Source organism: Rutidosis leptorrhynchoides, chromosome 1 (assembly GCF_046630445.1).
Source record: "Rutidosis leptorrhynchoides isolate AG116_Rl617_1_P2 chromosome 1, CSIRO_AGI_Rlap_v1, whole genome shotgun sequence".
Lineage (NCBI taxonomy): Eukaryota > Viridiplantae > Streptophyta > Magnoliopsida > Asterales > Asteraceae > Rutidosis > Rutidosis leptorrhynchoides.
The window spans coordinates 83,421,845-83,435,741 of NC_092333.1; positions in this window are offsets into that span (position 1 = coordinate 83,421,845).

The window sequence follows — 13,897 nt, forward strand, 5'->3', positions numbered from 1 at the left end:
AATAGTCCATCAGTCATAAATATAAAGAGCGAAAGCCTTCGTCAAATTATTCTTATTCCCGAAGTCAAATATTCCAACTAATTGGGGATTCGAATTGTAACAAGGTTTTAATACTTTGTTTAATGAATACACCAGGTTATCGACTGCGTGTAAACCAAGGTTTTACTACTTTGTTAACAATTACACCAATTACCCTTGAATGTAATTCACCCCTGTTTCAACAAGTCTATTAACTACTAATCCAGTTCCGTGTCCGGTAAAATGAATAATTATTGGTATTTATAGATATCCCGCCCACCGTACCCAGTCAAGCGTATGTGGTTATATATAAATACGTCAAATTATAAGTTTGTATATTAAATTAACAAGGTATTGTTTAGTTAATATAAAACCCATTAATAGCCCATAGTCTAATTTCCACAAGTGTCGTTCTTTTGTCCAAACCCCAATTATGGTACAAAGCCCAATTACCCAATTTTAGTAATTAGCCCAACATCATGATTACTTCGGATTAAATAAGCATAATAATAACTTAGCTACGAGACATTAATGTAAAAAGGTTGAACATAACTTACAATGATTAAAAATAGCGTAGCGTTACACAGACAGAATTTTGACTTACACCCTTACAACATTCGCTAACATACCCTTATTATTATGATTTAAAATTAAAATTAAAATTATAATATATATATATATATATTACGTATATATTGAGAGAAGAAGGAAAAAAGATGATTAAAATGAACAGAATTCGGTTGGCTTTATAGGCAGTTTCTAATTTTGGGGCTCCGCGACTCGCGGCCAATTTTGCCTTCAAACTCCGCGAGTCGCGGAGTTTGAAATTACAGCTCAGATACTTTGGAGTCTTTCTTGCCGACGGATTTATAAATATATATAATATATTAAATAATTATAAGAATTATTTAAATATTATATTATATTTATGTGCATAGTTGATTTGTAATTTTTAGTCCGTTGCGTCGAGCGTTGAGAGTTGACTCATGTCCCGCTTCCGGATTTTCGAACGTCCTTGCGTACAATTTTATATTTTGTACTTTGCGTTTTGAATCTTGTACTCTTGTAATTTCGAGACGTTTCTTATCAATAATTGGAACCTCTTTGATTGTCTTTTGTACTTTTGAGCTTTTTGGTCGTTTGCTTCTTCAATTCGTCGAATCTGTCTTTTGTCTTCACCTTTTATTATTTAAACGAATATCACTTGTAAATAGAACAATTGCAACTAAAAGCTTTTCTTTCTTGAGGAATAATGCTATGAAATATATGTTCATTTTTAGCATTATCAACCTCCAACTGCTTAAAATTTCGGGACGAAATTTATTTAACGGGTAGGTACTGTAGTGACCCGAACTTTTCCATGTTTATATATATATATATTAAATGAAATTGTTATTTACATGATTAAGTGTTTCCAACATGTTAAGCAATTAAACTTATTAAGACTTGATTAATTGAAATAGGTTTCATATAGACAATTGACCACCCAAGTTGACCGGTGATTCACGAACGTTAAAACTTGTAAAAACTATATGATGACATATATATGGATATATATATAGTTAACATGATATTATGATAAGTAAACATATCATTAAGTATATTAACAATGAACTGCATATGTAAAAGCAGGACTACTAACTTAATGATTTTGAAACGAGACATATATGTAACGATTATCGTTGTAACGACATTTAATGTATATATATCATATTAAGAGATATTCATACATCATATTATTATGATAATATAATAATTTAAAATCTCATTTGATATTATAAACATTGGGTTAACAACATTTAACAAGATCGTTAACCTAAAGGTTTCAAAACAACACTTACATGTAACGACTAACGATGACTTAACGACTCAGTTAAAATGTATATACATGTAGTGTTTTAATATGTATTCATATACTTTTGAAAGACTTCAAGACACTTATCAAAATACTTCTACTTAACAAAAATGCTTACAATTACATCCTCGATCAGTTTCATCAACAATTCTACTCGTATGCACCTGTATTCGTACTCGTACAATACACAGCTTTTAGATGTATGTACTATTGGTATATACACTCCAATGATCAGCTCTTAGCAGCCCATGTGAGTCACCTAACACATGTGGGAACCATCATTTGGAAACTAGCATGAAATATCTCATAAAATTACAAAAATATGAGTAATCATTCATGACTTATTTACATGAAAACAAAATTACATATCCTTTATATCTAATCCATACACCAATGACCAAAAACACCTACAAACACTTTCATTCTTCAATTTTCTTCATCTAATTTATCTCTCTCAAGTTCTATATTCAAGTTCTAAGTGTTCTTCATAAATTCTACAAGTTCTAGTTTCATAAAATCAAGAATACTTCCAAGTTTGCTAGCTTACTTCCAATCTTGTAGAGTGATCATCCAACCTCAAGAAATCTTTCTTATTTAAAGTAAGATATATTTCTAATACAAGGTAATACTCATATTCAAACTTTTATTCAATTTCTATAACTATAACAATCTTATTTCGAGTAGAAATCTTACTTGAACTTGTTTTCGTGTCATGATTATACTTCAAGAACTTTCAAGCCATCCAAGGATCCTTTGAAGCTAGATCCATTTTTCTCATTTCCAGTAGCTTTATCCAGAAAACTTGAGGTAGTAATGATGTTCATAACATCATTCGATTCATACATATAAAGCTATCTTATTCGAAGGTTTAAACTTGTAATCACTAGAACATAGTTTAGTTAATTCTAAAATTGTTCGCAAACAAAAGTTAATCCTTCTAACTTGACTTTTAAAATCAACTAAACACATGTTCTACATCTATATGATATGCTAACTTAATGATTTAAAACCTGGAAACACGAAGAACACTGTAAAACCGGACATACACCGTCGTAGTAACACCGCGGGCTGTTTTGGGTTAGTTAATTAAAAACTATGATAAACTTTGATTTAAAAGTTGTTCTTCTGGGAAAAGGATTTTTCTTATGAACATGAAACTATATCCAAAAATCATGATTAAACTCAAAGTGGAAGTATGTTTTCTAAAATGGTCATCTAGACGTCGTTCTTTCGACTGAAATGACTACCTTTACAAAAATGACTTGTAACTTATATTTCCGACTATAAACCTATACTTTTTCTGTTTAGATTCATAAAATTGAGTTCAATATGAAACCATAGCAATTTGATTCACTCAAAACGGATTTAAAATGAAGAAGTTATGGGTAAAACAAGATTGGATAATTTTTCTTGTTGTAGCAACGTGAAAATTGATAATAAATCTATATTAATCATATCCTAGCTAACTTATATTGTATTATACATGTATTCTAATATATTATGTAATCTTGGGATACCATAGACACGTATGCAAATGTTTTGACATATCATATCGACCCATGTGTATATATTATTTGGAACAACCATAGACACTCTATATGCAGTAATGTGAGAGTTAGCTATACAGGGTTGAGGTTGATTCCAAAAATATATTTACTTTGAGTTGTGATCTAGCCTGAGACGTGTATACACTAGGTCGTGGATTGATTCAAGATAATATATATCAATTTTTTTCTGTACATCTAACGTTGGACAACTAGTTGTAGGTTACTAACAAGGACAGCTGACTTAATAAACTTAAAACATCAAAATGTATTAAAAGTGTTGTAAATATATTTTGAATATACTTTGATATATATGTACATATTTGTTATAGGTTCGTGAATCGACCAGTGGCCAAGTCTTAGTTTCCGACGAAGTAAAAATCTGTGAAAGTGAGTTATAGTCCCACTTTTAAAATCTAATATTTTTGGGATGAGAATACATGCAGGTTTTATAAATGATTTACAAAATAGACACAAGTACGGGAAACTACATTCTATGGTTGAATTATCGAAATCGAATATGCCCCTTTTTATTAAGTCTGGTAATCTAAGAATTAGGGAACAGACACCCTAATTGACGCGATATATCTATTGGGCCTAACAAACCCCATCCAAAGTACCGGATGCTTTAGTACTTCGAAATTTATATCATATCCGAAGGGTGTCCCGAAATGATGGGGATATTCTTATATATGCATCTTGTTAATGTCGGTTACCAGGTGTTCACCATATGAATGATTTTTATCTCTATGTATGGGATGTATATTGAAATATGAAATCTTGTGGTATATTGTTACGATTTGATATATATAGGTTAAACCTATAACTCACCAACAATTTTGTTGACGTTTAAAGCATGTTTATTCTCAGGTGAATACTAAGAGCTTCCGTTGTTGCATACTAAAATAAGGACAAGATTTGGAGTCCATGTTTGTATGATATTGTGTAAAAACTGCATTCAAGAAACATATGTCGATGTAATATATTTCTATTGTAAATCATTATGTAATGGTCGTGTGTAAACAGTATATTTTAGATTATCATTATTTGATAATCTACGTAATGCTTTTGAAACCTTTATTGATAAAATAAAGGTTATGGTTGTTTTAAAAATGAATGCAGTCTTTGAAAAACGTCTCATATAGAGGTCAAAACCTCGCAACGAAATCAATTAATATGGAACGTTTATAATCAATATGAACGGGACATTTCATAACTTGCTCCAAGGTCAAAGTTGAACATCAAAGGCCGTCCGGGTTACTTCAACAACCTGAAATCCCGCAATGGAAGTGGGAAAGAATAACGATGGACTTTATCACAAAACTACCAAAAACGGCGGGCGGTTATGATACCATTTGGGTTTTTATTGACCGTCTCACCAAATCCGCTCACTTCCTAGCCATGAACGAAACCGACAAAATGGATAAAATTGCACAACTTTACATAAAAGAGATTGTATCCCGTCACGGCGTACCCTTATCGATTATTTCCGACCGAGATGCCCGATTCGCTTCTAGATTTTGAGGTGCCTTACAAGAGTCCTTGGGAACACGCTTAGACATGAGTACCGCATACCATCTGCAAACCAACGGACAAATCGAGCTCACGATCCAAACTTTGGAAGATATGTAATGAAAGGACCCGTCCTAATCCATCTGGACAAAGTCTTCAACAGTTGGTCCCATTGCGAGGTTCTGACCTCTATATGCCATGAACGACTCCATGTAATATGAGCAAATGCACAGCGGAAGATTTCTTTCATACCTGAGAATTAACATGCTTTAAAGTGTCAACCAAAAGGTTGGTGAGTTTATAAGTTTATCATAAAACAATAAAATTCATCATTTTGATAGACCACAAGATTTAAATCCTGCATGGTACAAATGGGCCTGAATCCTATACCCACCTGTAATGTACATGCTATATCTTTTAAATACAGTACATCTTTCTCGTGTACGAAACCATTTTTCATAAATCTTAGTATCCGTACACATATCGTGTGCACAAAAATAACATACACATAAACTGTGTATAAAATCATTCTCTCGATATATAACATTCACATCAACTGATGGCAATTATCATGTCCACATAATTCAATGGTGGCAATTATCATGTCCACATAATTCAATGGTGGCAATTATCATGTCCACATAATTCAATGGTGGCAATTATCATGTCCACATAATTCAATAATAATGCGCAGAACTTCTGTCTGCATAATAATTCATTCGAGGAATGTTTTGCTTGTGTCTATCTCGTCAAACATTTATAAAAGCATTTCACGTATTCGCAGTTCAAAATATATTTCAAAAGCATTTAATAAAGCAATTGTAAAAACAGCGCATGTATTCTCAGTCCCAAAAATGTAAAGAGTAAGAGGGAGCAAATAAAATTCACGCATATAAATATTGTAAAACAGTTAATAAAGCATTTGCATGTATTCTCAGCCCAAAAATGAAATGAGTAAAAAGGGATTAAATGAACTCACCTATTGTATTTTGTAGTAAAAATACATATAACATCATTGAACAAGTGTAAGGTTGGCCTCGGATTCACGAACCTATATCAAGTATATATATTAACACCTCTAATTGTAATCGAACAAATTTATTTATATTAGATTTATATATTATAATTGTTATCGTAGTAGATTAGGTGCTTCATTTGTAATCTAATTAAATGTATTTATTTTGTATACTTTACAGAAATAAATATATTAATATAGTTTTGTTAAGTATATTTTTTTTATATGACTAATTTTTATAGTCATATTGATAGTAATATTAATAGTAGTATTGATAATATTAATATAGTTATAATGATAACGATAATAATAATAATACTAGTAGTAAAAATAATAATAATATTAATAATGATAGTAATAATAGTAATGATAATAATAATAAAAATGTAAATTTTAATAAAGATAAAGATAATAACTTTACTAATAATGTTAAATTTTGATAAGTAAATGATAGGTTTAATAAAAATGATAACTTTGATAATTTTAGTTACAATGGTACTCTTAATAGAAATGATAATAATAATAATAATTTTAATAATAATAAAAAAAATAATTTTTGTAAAGATGATAATAAAAATAATAATTTTTAGTAATACTCATAATACTTATTTTAATGATAATAATATCTTTAATACTTATAAATATAGATATGACATTAGTAAGAATAATTATAATTCTAACAATCATAATAATAATAATCATACTCTTATCAATAATTAATAATACACATAATTCTAATAATAATAATAATAATAATAATAATAATAATAATAATAATAATAATAATAATAATAATAATAATAATAATAATAATAATAATAATAATAATAATAATAATAAAAGTAATTGTGTATACCCTTAAAGCTTTTGTCTAAAAAGAATGCTCTAGCCAAGTTTCGAACCCAAGACCTCACGCTCCGTGACTAGACGCCTAACCATCAGCACTAATTCTCATTTTGGTTTTTAATTCCAACCCCACATATATATATGTGTGTATTCGGCCCATCAGGAAACCGGCAACCCAACTGACTAACCACACGGCCCATTTAGTAAATCAAACTTGGTAGCCCAACTAGATGCACAACACATGTTATTGTTTTTAAAAAAAAAACATATGTCTTGGCTTAGAATCGAACCTTAGACCGCTCGGTTCCCAAACCCACTGTCTAACCATCCAAGCTATGCTGTGTTTCCTGAATTAATAGTATACTTAATTTTATTTAACTTATTTATGTTTTCATCTTCTTCTTGAATAACAACCCAGAACTATTCCTTATCATCAATATCATGTGATTTTCATTACCATCGTGTAACATCATCACCGAATCATAATTATCATCAAAACTTCGTGATTGTTTTAACACCATTATCAACATAGGTTTATTATCATCCTACATCGAAACATAATCATCAACATACACCATTTTAATCTAATCATCATCCTTATCATCTAGTCGACATACATCATCCATATCATAATGTCCATAATTATCCGTCACTGTTTATTCAACAGCCCAACAGAAAAAAATCTGGAGTTGGGTCACGACCCACTCAGCAAAATTCGAAAGTGTAATAAAATTCGAAACAAAACAATAACAGTAGCATACGCTGCTGTCTTGGCATTAGTAAGCAGAAAGAAGGAGCTGCAGGTTGTAGTTGAAGGTGATGATAGTTGCTTGTCGTTCTCGGTTACAAGGAGAGAAGTTGAGAGAGATTGGCAAGAAGATTTATGATGGTGATAGGGTGTATGTGATTTTATTTATGAACCATGTATATATATGTATATAGATATGTAAAAGAAAGAAAGAGAGAAGGATGATGGTTGGGTTCAAATGGGTTTGTGTTGGTTTTTGTTCTTCACGGTTGCAACAGGAAACCGAAAGATTTTATATATAAATAGGTGGTTGTCGTGCGTGTTCCAAAATAGAAACAAATGAATGATAACGAGGTCTTGGTTTCGTGAGGTGGTCATGTGGTGATCGGTTATGATGTAGACAAAACAGAAAAATAGGAACGGGTAGTAGCAATATGAAGTTGAATATGGAGTATATTACCTGTCAACAAAGTGGTTGTGGTTTTTCTTGATGCAGCGGTAGCTCATAATCGTTACCTGGTGATTCGGTTATGATTATAACAGAAGGAAATACATCTGCAGGTTGTTCTTGGTCACAATATGAGAGAGAGGGATGAGTGAGAGAAAAATAGGTGACGGTTGTTGATGTAGTTTATATTGATAGTGATAAAAATTGAATGAGTGAAATACCTCATGAATTGATTCATTTATATTAAACTGTAGTTGACAAAAGGTTGTTCAATCAGGTACGTAAAGAAGAAAAAAAATATAAAAATATTAGAAGGTGATTTCGACCCTCAACTGAATTTGTTTGAGTGTTGGATTGATTTTGACATGTAAATCAGATTAGAGACAAGGAAATATTCGATTACTAACAGAGTTTGTATCTTTCTGATTGTTTTAGTACAAATAAATATAAATATAAATATATAAAAATAATTCTATTAATAAAAATAAATTATAATAATAATAATAAGAATAATAATAATTATTAATGATAATGTTAATAGTGATATTAATAATTAATAATAATAATAATAATAATAACATTAGTGATAATAATAAGTTGTAAAAAAAAAATAACAATACTTATAATAAATTTATTAGAAATAATAATTTCATTGAAAATGATACAAACAAAACAATAATAATAATGTTAATACTTAATAATAATAATTTTTAATATAACACAATAATATTACTACATAACTATTTATATGAAATTATAAATTTCTATATGTATTATTTATAAATTTCTTATATGTATATATTCATACATATCTATTTACACATAATTGTTCGTGAATCGTCAGGCATGGTCAAAGGTAGTTAATTACATGAATATAGTTTTTAAAACTTCCGAGACTTAACATTATAGATTTTTGCTTATCGTGTCGGAAATATATAAAAGATTAAAGTTTAAATTTGGTCGAAAATTCCCGGGTCATCACAGTACCTACCCGTTAAAAGAAATTTCGTCCCGAAATTTGATTAAGGTCGTCATGGCTAACTATAAGAATGTTTTCATGACGAATATGAGTTGATAAATAGAGTTTTATCATCATTGAGTAATATAGATAAAATAATTTGATTACTCGAGGAGTATAAATGAAGCTATCGCAATAGAGTGAAATGAGTAACGTATATTCGTTTTAACCGATGACGTAATTATGATTGGTTTCCGAAATTTAAGGGATTTAAAGAAAATCTTCATAATAAGATTTGATTCTTCGGCGATTTAGGAAATCAGGATCCACTTTAAATGCGATCACCTGTTTTGATTGCTCTGTCGGATATTTTACTATAAATCCACCTCCTTCGTTTCCTTACAACTCACACCTTCTATTCTTTCCCCCTCAATTCATACTTTAAAACATTCGTCAATATGCTCCATCCCGTTCTGATCCTCGATATAATCTTAACTTTCATATTTGTCATTCTTCTCTTTCATCTGCCGCCAGATGAATCCATTCACTTCTACTATTACCTTGGGGTTATAGTAAATTTTAATTCTCCCGTACCTTTACGTGGCAATACGTATTGATATGCACAGTTTATAATTTATGTGTTGCTGTCGAGCTTTATATTTTTTTTTTATATATTCAAGAGTTCCATACTTTTGTCTCCTCTTCTCGACTTCAAGTCAAGCGAATAATGGTCCAAAATTCGTAGGTATGGGTAAATGAACATAGTTAATGTTCTAAGAAGGAAATCGTAATGGCACGATCTTTATTTGTCAAATTACCAGAATATCCGGAAAGATAGAACTATCAAGAATATATATTCTTAATAGGTTTGGAAATTGAGTAGAATGTAAGAGTCGTGTAAATGGCACATGATGACGTTAGGGTCTGTGAATCATCACGTTTCATTAGAAACTCAGCATAACTGACTATAATATAATCACGTTGATCAAGTGTCATTATATTATACTAACTCATGCTTCAGTTCCCAACACTACTTCAATAACATTCATATTTTAAGCTCGAAAGTTTACAGAATATAGAAACTAACAGTTTCTATATGATGTAACACTGATAGCACGAAGAGATTAATGATTTCTGATAAGAATAATTATGAAAATATCTTCAGAAATATGGAGGATATTTATAATGAAAGATACGATAATATCTTGGAATTTCTAATATCGAAGGATGGTGAAGAAAATTCGTCCGCAAGAGTTTGGAGTCGGAAGCAAGGTATTCGCTAAAGATTTCATCGGAAACAGAATCATCAAGATTCTTAATGTACAAGTTTAGTCCTTGTGATTTGTTCAGAGACTCCTTCGTGGTTAGCTCAATCTTTTTTTCCAGTTCCAACTTTTCTGAGCTTTTCCAACATACTATTCTTTATCATTAAACTTCCGACGATTAAGGTCTTTTACGGTTGTCTACAGTTTCTACTGCTTCATTCAGCTTTTTCAACATTCAGAGTATTGATTTGTAGACTGAGTGCTTTTCAGAATTTCAGAATGAAAGATCATAATTCTAAGAGATGAATGTTATATATATAACTATTGATGTAGATAGGCTATGAGTTTTCAAAGTACTGATTGCTGATTCCCGGTATTTGGTATGGCAGTTCTCGTTATAAGATGCGGATGAGTATATGATAGGGTTTTAACGAACAAATATAATGATTCTTCGGGAAACTTAAGTTGATGAGTAATGAAGTTGCTGATAAGTTTCTGTTAATGTGGTGGAATATAAAGAGTTCCCTGGTAACGATGCTGAAAGGTAGGCTTATAAATCAAGTTATAATAAGTTTAATTCGATCGAAAGTCAAAGTTGATTTGGTGGAGCTATGACAAAATTGGCTAATTTGGAAAGGAATTGTAAAGTTATTTTCAGTAGTAACAATGCCAAAAGAGCTAGCACAGATACGGTTTAAACGTTTACTCAGATTTCGAGAGTTTTTCAGGTGCGTAACTATATGCATCAATCTTTTCTTCCGTAGATGAAGTGCGATTGGTTCATCCTCTCGATTGAGGTGTTTTCAAGAATCATGAAAGGTTTGAACGCAGATTGTAATCGTCAAGATACAAATGAGGTTTAAGATGAAATTAAGTGGCAAACTTAAAGAATTATTTAGTTTCATATATTATAAATAATATTTTAATTTATTTTAATTGTCCAATGTCATTAGTCCACAGTAGATAATCCACAGTTAACAGTCCAATAATTCATAGATAATTTAATATATAATATTCGAATTAATTAATACGTATCGTGACCCGTGTACATGTCTCAGACTCGATCACAACTCAAACTATATATATTATTGTAGAATCAACCCCAACCCTGTATAAAGAACTCGATCATTACTGCATATAGAGTTTCTATGGTTATTCCAAATAATATATATAGATGCGTCGATATGATATGTCAAACCTTTGTATACGTGTCCCGATATTTAAAGTGCGTAAAATGAATAACAGAAATTAAATGACGATAAATAAAATTGCTATAATTAAATTGCGATAAATAAACTGCGATAAATAAAATGTATTTCGGAATTAACAGTTAACTAGGAATAGTTAGCTAGGATTTTATTAGCGTGAATTCTTAACAAAATTCTTCATAATTAATTTGTCTGTTTCTAACAAATTTTATTTTGTCAAATGTTTTCTTCATTATGCCACTTGCTGGATTCTGATAGGTCAAAATTCAAATATGAAATTGAATAAAAATAATTATTCTGCGATGAACAGATACGTATATCAGTGGTTGTAAGTAGGATAGTAAATGACTGTTGGATCAGATTGGAAGAATGTACAATGTAATTTATTAATGTGAAATCTAAATATTCCTCGGGTATTACCTACCCGTTAAAATATTTTCACCATTAACAGTTTGTACGAAAGAATTTTTAATCACAATCTTTATGAAATTATATTTACATATATATTTTCTTCAGATGTAATCATAGATTCAATGAGTTAATATAATATTAAACTCATTTGGTTTACCATTAGAATAAGAATATATATAATCTCTAAAACATTAGAGATTACATAATCGTCATATCGAACGAAGATAAATGATGTAGAACAATACGTAGAACGATGATTATACTCGAGGTACGAAATGAGATGTTGAGGCGTGTGATGTTGAAACTTGGGTTGTTGGTGGTACCGGTGTTGTCGGTGCTGTTGCTGAAGCTGGTAGGTTTTGCACCACGTTTTCCAAATTAATTACTCGAGCGCGAAGTTCGTTGACTTCTTCGATTACTCCGGGATGATTGTCGGTAAGAACGAGCGAATGAATAAGGTTTAGAATCTGAGATAGTATGTAATCATGACGAGAAATTCGGGAAATGAGGGTGAAAATGGTGTTTCGGACTAGTTCACTAGTAAGTGCTTCGGGTTCTTCGTCAAGAGGTAAATTCGGTTGGTGAAAAGGATCGCCTTCTTCACATTTCCATTGATTAAGTTAACTACGAACCCATCAGATGAATTGGGGGTGGTTGATTGATGGACTCATTCTGATGACACCGCTTTCGGAGCTTAGGTGAATATCCATGTCGGAATAGCTGTTGGAATAACTATCGGAATAGCTATCAAAATCTGAGGGACTCGAACTGGTTGAGGGATTCATCTCGTACGATCAGATGAAGGATTTTCGATAAGAAATAGATTATAGGATGTAGATTAGTACCCTGCAATACATAATTTACATATGCATATATAATACTAAAATCCCATAAATTACGGAGGAATCTACAGAAAATGACAGGCAAAGTTTACAATAACAGATACGCTAAGATATGGGTTAGCAGATATGCTAAGATATGAATTTATCTATACATTGTCTATGCAATAGAGGCAGTAAGACGTGTCTAGACTTTAAGGATGATAAGCAAATAATTTTTGACACTAAATGATAAGCAAAACTTTTGACATGCAGACACGGTCGAAGTCCAGACTCACTAATGCATCTTAACAACTATCAGTTAGACACACTAATGCAAGACCTGGTTCGCTAAGACCACCGCTCTGATACCAACTGAAAGGACCCGTCCTAATCCATCTGGACAAAGTCTTCAACAGTTGGTCCCATTGTGAGGTTCTGACCTCTATATGCCATGAACGACTCCATGTAATATGAGCAAATGCACAGCGGAAGATTTCTTTCATACCTGAGAATTAACTTGCTTTAAAGTGTCAACCAAAAGGTTGGTAAGTTCATAAGTTTATCATAAAACAATAAAATTCATCATTTTGATAGACCACAAGATTTAAATCCTGCATGGTACAAATGGGCCCGAATCCTATACCCACCTGTAATGTACATGCTATATCTTTTAAATACAGTACATCTTTCTCGTGTACGAAACCATTTTTCATAAATCTTAGTATCCGTACACATATCGTGTGCACAAAAATAACATACACATAAACTGTGTATAAAATCATTCTCTCGATATATACATTCACATCAACTGATGGCAATTATCATGTCCACATAATTCAATGGTGGCAATTATCATGTCCACATAATTCAATGGTGGCAATTATCATGTCCACATAATTCAATGGTGGCAATTATCATGTCCACATAATTCAATAATAATCCGCAGAACTTCTGTCTGCATAATAATTCATTCGAGGAATGTTTTGCTTGTGTCTATCTCGTCAAACATTTATAAAAGCATTTCACGTATTCGCAGTTCAAAATATATTTCAAAAGCATTTAATAAAGCAATTGTAAAAACAGCGCATGTATTCTCAGTCCCAAAAATGTAAAGAGTAAGAGGGAGTAAATGAAATTCACACATATAAATATTGTAAAACAGTTAATAAAGCATTTGCATGTATTCTCAGCCCAAAAATGAAATGAGTAAAAAGGGATTAAATGAACTCACCTATTGTATTTTGTAGT